The 10,852-nt window shown below is 32.5% G+C and overlaps 1 pseudogene; it reads right to left on the minus strand.

Annotated features, from left to right (window-relative positions):
- Nucleotides 1-8,302: 8,302 nt before the first annotated feature.
- Nucleotides 8,303-8,403, minus strand: LOC127546061 (uncharacterized; annotated as a pseudogene).
- Nucleotides 8,404-10,852: the final 2,449 nt, after the last annotated feature.

A 10,852-nucleotide genomic window follows, 5' to 3' on the forward strand; every position in this document is an offset into this window, starting at 1 on the left:
ATTGTGAATACATTCAGCCATTCTGGAGAGCGATTTGAAACTATGCTCAAAAAGTTATCAAACTGTGCATATCCTTTGACCCAGCAGTGTTTCTACTGGGCTTATAACCCAAAAAAATCTTAAAGGAGGGAAAAGGACCTAAATGTGCAGAAATATTTGTGTCAGCCCTCTTTGTAGTGGCAAGAAACTGGAAAATGAATGCATGCTTATCAATTGGAGAATGGTTGAATAAAATATGTTACATGAATGCTATAGAATATTATTGGTCTGTAAGAAACAATGATTTCAGAATGACCTGGAGAGACCTACATGAACTGATGCAAAATGAAATGAGCAGAACCAGGAGATCATTATACACAGCAACAACAGGGCTATATGATTTAATTTTAATTGACATGATTCAAACCAGTTCCACTTGTGCAATGATGAAGAGAGCTATCTACACCCAGAAGGAGAACCATGGGAACAGAGTGTGGAACACAACATAGCTTTCTCACTCTTTCTGTTATTGTTTGCTTGCATTTTGTTTTCTTTCTCAGTTTTCCTTTTCCTTTCTTCTTGATCTGATTTTTCTTGTACAGCAAGATAACTATATAAAAATGTGCACATATATATACGTGTGCATATATATATATATACATATATATGTGTGTATATATATGTTTATATATATATACACATATATATATATATATAGTATTTAACAAATATTTCAATAAATTTAACATATATTGGACTACCTGTCATCTGGCGGAGAAGGCAAGGTAAAGAAGGGGAAAATTTGGAACAAAAGGTTTTGCACAGGTCATTGTTGGAAAAATTACCTATACATATACTTTGTAAATAAAAATCTTTAATAAAAAATTAAAAAAAAGAAATGCTGAGAATATCAATACTGCTTTTTACCTAAGGTAATCTCTGCTATTCCATCTATCATGGAGTAAGTGAGTAATGGTTGATGAGAAGAAATTATTTAGAAGCTATGATTATGGCTAAAATATACTATGACCATTTGAATTTTGACTGTCAAGACCAGCTAAAAGGTTACAAATATAGAAGCTCGGCTATCCAGACCTCAGTTGGCCTTGTTGAATAAAGACCAAGATTTGCCTCAGGGACTAGAATATGTATATATCACTATGCCCTTCTCAGTGCCCAAGCCTGTCTATTCAGAAAGTAGGTCTAGAATAAATCCATAAGATAAGTGCCTGGGGAGAGGAACTTTGACAACTAAATCGTAGCAATTTTATGGTATAGAAGAAGGTACAAAAGCAGGATACATTCCTTTTTTAAACAAACTTGTAATAATGGTTTTTAATGATAGTTTCATATCACTAAATATTTAAAAATAAATAATTGGAAGTCTTTGATGGATGGGTGTAAGTGATGAGGAAGATACTGACCAGTGAAAGCTATCAGTCACTGAGACATTCTGCAAATATATTAAACAGCCTTTATTATTGATTACCTATCATGGGTCCATTGTGGTGCTAAGTACTATAGGAGGATTCTGTCAATTAATGAATATTTATTGTGTGCTGATTGTGTGAGGAACACTATGTTATGAACTTCAAGAGACAAAATAGTATTATATAGTCCTTGACCTCAAGTCCATTTTCAAATTAAGAAGATAAGATTAACACATTATAAGAAGCCCTGAGGAAGGTGGTAAATAATTAAGTGATAGTTCTTGTGACATTGAAAATTCTCTAAGATGTTACATATCAGAAATATTAAAAACATATTAATTGATATAAAAATTGAAAAAGTTTGTTTGCAAAATGTGATTTTTTTGGGGGAAATGCAAAAAGAATAGCTTTTATGCTCCTGTATAACCTCAACAGTTCAATAATCATGGAGATAATCTCATTTGGATGACCAAAAAGAAAGACTGAAAAAAATATCAATTTTATTTCAAGGAAGAAGAATTGGTGTAGTGGTCATCACAGCAGGGCTAGAATAATCATGCAGCAAGGAGCTGGGGTTCTAAAAATATCATTCAACAATTTAATCCATAATCTGGGGAGAAAATAACAGTGTTAAGAAAAGGATGAGCATCTGCTGATATTTAAAAAAAAACAACAAAAAACCTAATGTAGTAAGATGACCTAGAAAGGAGAAAGCAATGTTCAAAATAAATTTCAAAGTCTGATTTGACCCTTATCCATTTAGGCATTTCTCAAAAATCTCAAGGGGAAAATTTAATAATAAAATCTTATAGGTTCAGGAAGTTTTTGAGAGAAGTAGATTCTAATCTAAAAACTATTAAATAGATATTGACTATATTTCTGTTTATCCACACCTAAACACAAATTGTCATCATTTATACCCTAATAATAATGTGATAATAATAATTTATATTTTTACAGTATTTTGTGGCATACAAAATGTTTTCCTCAAAATCTTTGTGAGTCAGGGAAAGCAAGTATCATTAACTTCATTGTATATATAAGAAAACAGAGGAAGCAAAGTTAAATGACTTAAAAAGTTTTAACGTGCAATCCTCACTTCAAATGCAACATATCTCAAATATATCTTCCTCTGTTTGTCAATGTTGTTTCCATCAATAGTTCTACCACTCAGTGACCAAGCTTATACCCATGTTGTTATATTTGACTCCTCACTTTCCCTTACATTGTACATCTGATCAAAAATCAAATACTGTTAATTTTACCTCTAATATCTCTCCATCCTATGCCCTTCTTTTTAGTCCCCTTGCCCCCATTACAATACTGACCTTTATTACTACTCATTTAGATTATTGCATTACTACATCCTTATCTATTTATTTGGATTTCTCTGTTGTATTTAGCAAGATATATTTTATATCATAGTTCTTTGATTATGTATGTATAATCTATATATACTAGCCTATATGACTGAAGAGGTCAAAATTTATATCTCACTGAAACTGCTTATTGAAGTTATTTGTAGAAAATCAGATCTTTAATAATGTCATATCACTCAGTTCTTATCTGAATAGGAATCATACAACATCCATGATAAATAGGATATTTCTCTAAAGACAAGGAATATGCTAAGGATCTATAATTTTGATACTTTGGGAACTCTTCTTACCAGTACAGATCTTAAGTATAAGTTGAGTTGTTAGTCTTAGACCATTGCCTGAGGCTCAGAGATAGTAAATGGCCTAATGGTTACAAAATTAATAAGGGTCGGAAACTGCAATATGAACTTAGAACTTCATGAGTCTAGAGATGTTTGTTGTGTTAAATAGACTATTCCTTAGACAACTGGAACCTACAATGAGGGGATAACAGCAATGTTTTAAGAGGATTATTAATCTGCCTGAATGGGAGCTGTTACAGAATGGATGAGGATGGGAGACAGAGGGCAAGAGAAGCAGAGCCTGGAGATGTTAACTCATTTAAACTCCTGAAACAAATTATGCCATTAACAATCATTAACTTACTTGTTGTGCTGAGTTTTTCTGACTGCCAGAGGGCATCTCAAGGATCCTGAGCAAAGGAGAAACAGGGCTTTGAAATGGAATGGAATGGAAGATAGGAGAAATGTGATTAGTCAGGCAATCTTGAATTGGAAAAGGCTGTGGATGATCATGAACATCCATGACTTTAGATTCATAGCATTTAGGATAGAAGTGGGAGACTGGAGTGAAAGAGAAGATAGGCAGATCAGGGGAGAAGGCAAGTGATAGAAAAGAATTGTTGCAATTTAAAAAATTTCCTAAGGATTTATTCTAATAGGTACATGTAAAAGTGGTACAGTGGCTAGAATACTGGACTTAGAGTCAGGAAAACCTGAGTTCAACTCCAACCTCAGCTACATCATAGCTGTAGGACCCTGGGCAAGTCAGTTAACCCTGTTAGCCTCAGTTTCCTTATCTATAAAATGAGCTGGAGAAGGAAATGTCGAGAAAAATCCATGGATAGTGTTGGACTGTGCTATAGTCCACAGAGACTATATACTATTCAAAGAGACAGACTCTACTCAGCAACAACAATAGCAAACATTTAGCTGGTTTCTATCCTACTTAAAATCAAAGGATCATAGATTTAGAACTAGAAAGAATATTAAAAGCAATCTAGTCCAACTTGGCTCCTTTTATATCTGAGAAAGGTAAGATCTAGCTAAGTGACCTGCCTAAGGTCTCACAGGACAAAATGGTATGATTTGAATTTAGATTCTCTGACTCCCAATCTAGCTCTTATAAAAACATCATCATTTGTGTAATCTACTTTTGAAGTGAATTTTGTTGATAGGAAGTATATATATATATATATATATATATATGTATGTGTGTGTGTATGATATTTTATGTGCTTATATGTACACACACATAAATATGTATGACTATGCATGAATGTATATAGATATAGATATAGATTTAGATATACACACCTATAGCCACATCATTTCCATCTTTCAAGAAGTCAAAAATGATTATAGACAACATGACTGTTGCCTCCAAACAATACATTTGTTTCTGGAAAAGAAATCGTCACAAGATAAAGTAAAGGACTAAAAAGAATACTATTTTGCTGAGGTGTACTTGAGAACACTGAGGATGTTCTCAGGTACACTGAGGATGAAAAATTTGTTTTCTCTATTTCTTATCTTGCTGAACTACATGTGGTTTTTAGATTTTAGGTTATTTTGATTATTAAAAAAATTGGTTTAGCATTTTGCTGAAGATATCATGTTGGGCCCTAGAGACTTCCATGTAGACTTGCCAAATAGAATTTAATGATTTCTTGAATTTTAATAATCTGAATTTAGGAGGCCATGGATGTTACAAAATGGCACATCAAAGTCAACATTCCTGTTTTAGTGGTATGAGGGAAAGAAAGGCAATGATTGATAATTATCCCATTGCTATTGTAGAGTGGTTAATTACCACCATCTCAAAAATAGTAAACTAGGGTCAGTTTTCTTGAGTTACTCTGACCTGTAGAAAGGTGCTCAAGCTTTTCTGAAAGAGGGTGGAAGATTAAGAGTTCAGTAGTAATGTTTCTCCAAAGTACTGGTGGTCATACTCTGTTGATGGGAAACAGTGAGGTAGAGTTTAGCCACGATGTTGCTCTGCAAATGAAAAGTTTGCAATGGATGGATTCATGTCACTTACTACCCCCTATTATAATGGACATACTTCCTTCTGTGACATAAAGACTCACTTTATTGCCCACTTTCTTTTGTGGGCCAGGATGATGATGATGATGATGATGATGATGATGATTTTTGTCATGGGTAACTGTCTTTTTTATTAAAGCTTTTTAGTTTCAAAACATATGCATAGCTAATTTTCAACATTCATTCTTGCAAAACATTGTGTTCCAATTTTTTTCTTCCTTCCCCCACCTTCTCCCTTAGATAGCAAGTAATCTAATACATGTTAAACATGTGCAATTCTTCTATACATATTTCTATAATAATCATGGTACAAAAGAAAAATCAGATTAAAAAATGAGAAAGAAAACAAAAAGCAAGCAAACAATAAAAAGGACAAAAATACTATATTACGATCTATGCTCAGTTCCCACAGTCCTCTCTCTGGATGCAGATGGCACTCTCCATCACAAGACCATTGGAATTGGGCTGAATCATGTTGCTATTGAAAAGAGCCACGTCCATCAAAATTGATCATCATATAATATTGATGTTGCTGTGTAAGATCTCCTGGTTCTTCTTACTTCACTTAGGATCAATTCATGGACTCCCTGAAATCATTCTGCTGATCATTTCTTATACAATAATAATATTCCATTACATTCATAGACCACAACTTGTTCAGCCATTCTCCAATTGATGGGTATCCTCTCAGTTTCCAATTTCTTGTCACCACAAAAATGGCTGCGTCAAACATTTTTGTACATGTGTGTCCTTTTCCCCTTTTTTATGATCTCTTTGCAATACAGACCCAATAGGGCCATTACTAGATCAAAGCATATGTATATAGTTTGATAACTCTTTGGGCATAGTTCCAAATTCTTCAGAATAATTGAATCATTTCTCAACTTCAAGAAAAATATATTAGTGTCCTAATTTTCTCACATTCCCTCCAACATTCATTATTATCTTTTCCTATCATCTTAGCCAATTTGAGAGGTATATAGGGTGGTACATCAGAGTTGTCTTAATTTGAATTTCTTTGCCCAATAATGACTGAGAGCATTTTTATATGCTATCAGTGGTTTTAATTTATCTGAAAATGTTCTGTTGACATCATTTGACCATTTGTCAATTGGAGAATGGCTTGAATTCTTATAAATTTGAGTTAAATTCCATATGTTTTAGAAATGAGACATTTATCAGAACTCTTAGATGTAATTTTCCCCTCATTTATTACTTCCCTTGTAATCTTGTTTACATTATTTTCTTTCATACAAAATAATTTTAACTTAACATGTAAACATCAATTATTTGGGTTTTGTTTAATCATTTATTATTTAATTAATTATTTGAGATATAAACTTATCCATTTTGCATTCCATAATGTACTCTAGTTATTTGGCCACAAATTCATTCCTTCTCCACAGATCTGAAAGTTAGACTATCCTTTGTTCTTCTACTTTTCTTGTAGTATCACTCTTTATATCTAAATCATTGATCCATTTCAATTTATCTTGATATAGGGTATTAGGTGTGAATCAATGACTAGTTTATGCCATATGATTTTCAATTTTAGCAATAATTTTTGTCAGATAGTGAGTTCTTATCTTAGAATTTGGATTATCTTAGAATTGGATTTATCAAACAGTACATTACTGTAGTCAATACTATTGTGTCTTGTGAACTTAACCTATTCCATTGATCAACTGCTGTATTTCTTAGTACCAAATGATTTTGATGATCGCTGCTTTATAATATAGTTTTAGGTCTAATACAACTAAGCCATCTTCATTTGCATTTTTCATTAATTCCCTTGAAATTTTTGACCTTTTTTTCTTCCAGATGAATTTTGTTATTATTTTTTCTAGCTCTGTAAAATAAATTTCTTGGGAGTTTCATTGATATGGTACTGCATAAATAGATTAATTTAGGTCATATTGTCATTTTTATTATGTTGGTTTGGCCTATTCATGAACACTTGATATTTTTCCAATTGATTAGATCTGATTTTATTTCTGTAGAAAGCATTTTGTAATTGTGTTCATATAGTTCCTGACTTTGTCTTGGCAAGTAGACTACCAAGTATTTTATGTTATCTACAGTTATTTTAAATGAAATTTCTCTTTGTATCTCTTGCTGCTGGACTTTGTTATTAACATATAAAAAAGCTGATGATTTATGTGGATTTATTTTGTATCCTGCAACTTTGCTAAAGTTGTGAATTGTTTCTAGTAGTTTTTTAGTTGATTCTCTAGGATTCTCTTATATGATCTGCAAGAAGTGATCATTTGGTTTCCTCATTATCTATTTTAATTCCTTATGCAAGTAAGCATATAGAGATATAATACTTCTCCTATGAGGAGCAGTTCTCCTATGAACTGTTTTGCCTGCATCCCATACATTTTGGTATATTGTCTCATTATTGTCATTCTCTTGGATGAAATTATTGATGGTACTGTTGTTGTTTCACCCATTCTTTAAGATTATATTGTTTAGTTTCCAATTAATTTTAGTCTATTTTTCCCTGGCCTACTATTCCACATAATTTTTATTGCATTGGGAACTGAAAAATAAGCATTTGCTATTTCTGCATTTCTGCATTTGATTTTTGAAATGTTTATGCCTTAATTCATGGTCAATTTTTATGTAGGTTCCATGTACCACCAAGAAAAATGTATATTCCTTTCTGTCTCCATTTAAATTTTTTCCAAAGGTCTATCATATCTTACTTTTCTAAAATTCTATTTACCTCCTTAACTTCTTTCTTATTTATTTTGTGGTTTGATTTATCTAGTTCCAAGAGAGAAAGATTGAGAACCCCCACTAATATAGTTTTGCTGTCTAATTTTTTATGTAACTCTCTTAACTTCTCCTCTAGAAATTTGGTACTGTACCCTTTTGTTGTTTATATATGTTTAATTTTGATATTACTTCATTATCTCTGGTACCATTTAGCAAGATATAGTTTCCTTCCTTATCTCTTTTAATTAGGTAGATTTTTGCTTTTGCTTGATCTGAGACGAGGATCACTATCCCTACTTTTTGCTTTTTTTTTTTTTACTCTGTATGTATCATTCTGCTTTAAATTATAGGATTCTGGCTTTTACTTCAGTCTGCTATCAGCTTCCATTTTGTGGGAAAATTCACCCATTCATATTGACAGACTAACTTTCTATTTTTCTGCCATCTCATTTTCCCCAAGCTAGACTTTAAAGATATGGAACTCTTGACAAATGTGCATGTTATCCTTGTGCAGGAGGTCATACAAATCTCTGTATCATTCTAATTTTAATATACGTGCTGCCAAAACAAGTATCATAGGGAACTCTCAATGAAAACCTTTCCATCAAAGTAAGTTAGAAATGGCTCAACAAATCTTTCTGTTGCCAGCTCTTCTTCTGGAATGCCACATGGTCTGCTTACAGTAGATGATTAATAAATGCTTGTTAACTCCTTCTTTTATCTTGTATGTCTCATCAAGAAGAACTGAGGTATAATAAAAAAAAAGAACCTTAAACTCTCTCTAAATCTGAGAGTCAAAAGACTTATCTTTGACTCTATTTTTGTTGTTTAATTGTATTTGACTCTTTATGATCCCATTGGGGGTTTTCTTAGAAAAGACATTGGATTAATTTGCCTTTTTCTTCACCAGCTAATTTTTATAGATCAAGAAACAGACAAATAGGACCGAGTGACTTGCCCAGGGTCACACAGCAAGTAAGTGAGGCTGGCTTTGTACTAAAGAAAATGAGCTTTACTAAACCCAAGCTTGATTCTGTATCTACTATATCACCTAGCTGCCTTGCTTTATCACTTTTTAAACTATTTAGTGACAATAATAATTAACATTTATGTAGCAGCTAGATAGTACAGGATTAAGAGCTGGTCTTGAACAAAGAAATTCCTGACTTAGAATCCTGTCTCTGACATTTATCAAAATTATCACCCTGAGCAATATAACCTTTTTTGTGTCAATTTCTTCATTTTTAGATGGAAATAATATGGAGAATGCTGTGAGGATCAAATGAGATAATTACCCGGTATTTTGCAAACCTTAAAGCTTTACATAAATGCTAGCTACTTATTATTATTGTTGTTATGTAATAATTCAAAATAGACTATGAGCTTTACAGACATTCTTACCTTTGAATCTCAAAACTAACTCTTGCAATAGTATCATGATTCCCATTTTAATAAAGAGTAAATCAATGTTGAGAGAGTGAAGGTGATTTGATATTGGTTCCACAGCAGGTATGTAAAATGGAACTTGAACCCTGATATTTCTAGACAATAAATTTCTGTACTCTTAAGACTCAGTTTTTTTTTTTTCTCAGTAAAATGGGGATTATTATGCTAACACCACCAACTTTGCAGAAAGAATCTTGGCCATCACAAGAGCTCAATAAACATTCTTTGAATCAAATTAAATAGTTAAATTAAACTATTTTATACATTTAATTTTCAAAACATTCCCCTATTCCCTTCTCATTTTTGATCCCTTCTCTTACTTTCCTTTGATCCATTGGTCCAAGCTAAATCAGTCTGGGAATATGCCTGACCTCTTGTCTTTGTCTCTTCAGTGATTCTCAAAAGCAGTCTAATAATCCTAATAATGAGAATAGCATTATCATGATGTTTATAATTGGTAATATGTTTGGTGTTAGACATTTTGTGCTCTAACATTAAGTGCTGATGACTTTAATGAGGAAGTATTTGACTGGTTACCTCCTGTTTCCCCTTTCTCTCCATATACCTACTGTGACTTTATAGAAGATGACCAGTTCCTGACCACCATATACTTTGTTGTTGATGTAAATACCTATCACCCTTTTATTTCTGGCCCAATAGACTTGTTATTTTAAAATGACATTTAGTTGCTGAGTCCTTTTAAGCCAAAAACATCACTTCCTTTCATCTCTCAGAATCAGAACAGAACAAAATAAGGTCCATTTTGTTCACTGAAAGCTTTCCCCTTGATCAGCTAAGTATCACCTGGGAAATGGGTTTGGCTTGATTATTCCCCTGCAATTTCATGTTATTTTGGATTTTTCCTGATGATTCTCTCTCCAATTCTTCCTCTACCCCACCTCACTCATGTTAACAAACTACTTTGGTTTTAATTGTTTCTTGTTCCCTTTAACCTTGGTTTACTGACCACAGCTTATAATTCTGTAGGGTCATGATACTTGACCAAGAAAGGGAGGCAGCTGTTGGCAAGGCTAGCAGAATTATAAATTGAAGAATAATAATCCCTTCATCTTTATAGAGATACATATTTTTTTCTCTGCACAGTTGTAGTGGCCTGTAATTTTGAGATATACTCGAAGAAACTTCAAAAGGGGAACATTCATAGAAAATGAACAATACCATCTGCCCCCTTTTTTGTTTATTTTCTAATTCAAATTTTACCTAATATGGGAAATTAGAATTAATAAATCCTTATTACCAGTCACATACCTTTCCTCTTATTATTTAGGCTGACCTAGTTTTCAAATGTTTAGGGCTTAATAAACTCAGAACTTTCTACTCCTTCAACTTTAAACATGGGTATAATAAGAGGAGTTGAGGTAAATTAGTCTCTTAGGCCAATGAATGGAGGGCAGAAGTAAATCTTGATTTCATTAGTGTCTGACCTATGATTAAAGATACTTAATATATAAATAACAATATTCAATAAAATACATAAGTATCTTATCATGATTCACAATAAAAATGCAAAAAAAGAAGACAAGGCAGAGAGGTCACATTTTATGCAAATACC

This window comes from Antechinus flavipes, chromosome 1, assembly GCF_016432865.1.
Source record: "Antechinus flavipes isolate AdamAnt ecotype Samford, QLD, Australia chromosome 1, AdamAnt_v2, whole genome shotgun sequence".
Lineage (NCBI taxonomy): Eukaryota > Metazoa > Chordata > Mammalia > Dasyuromorphia > Dasyuridae > Antechinus > Antechinus flavipes.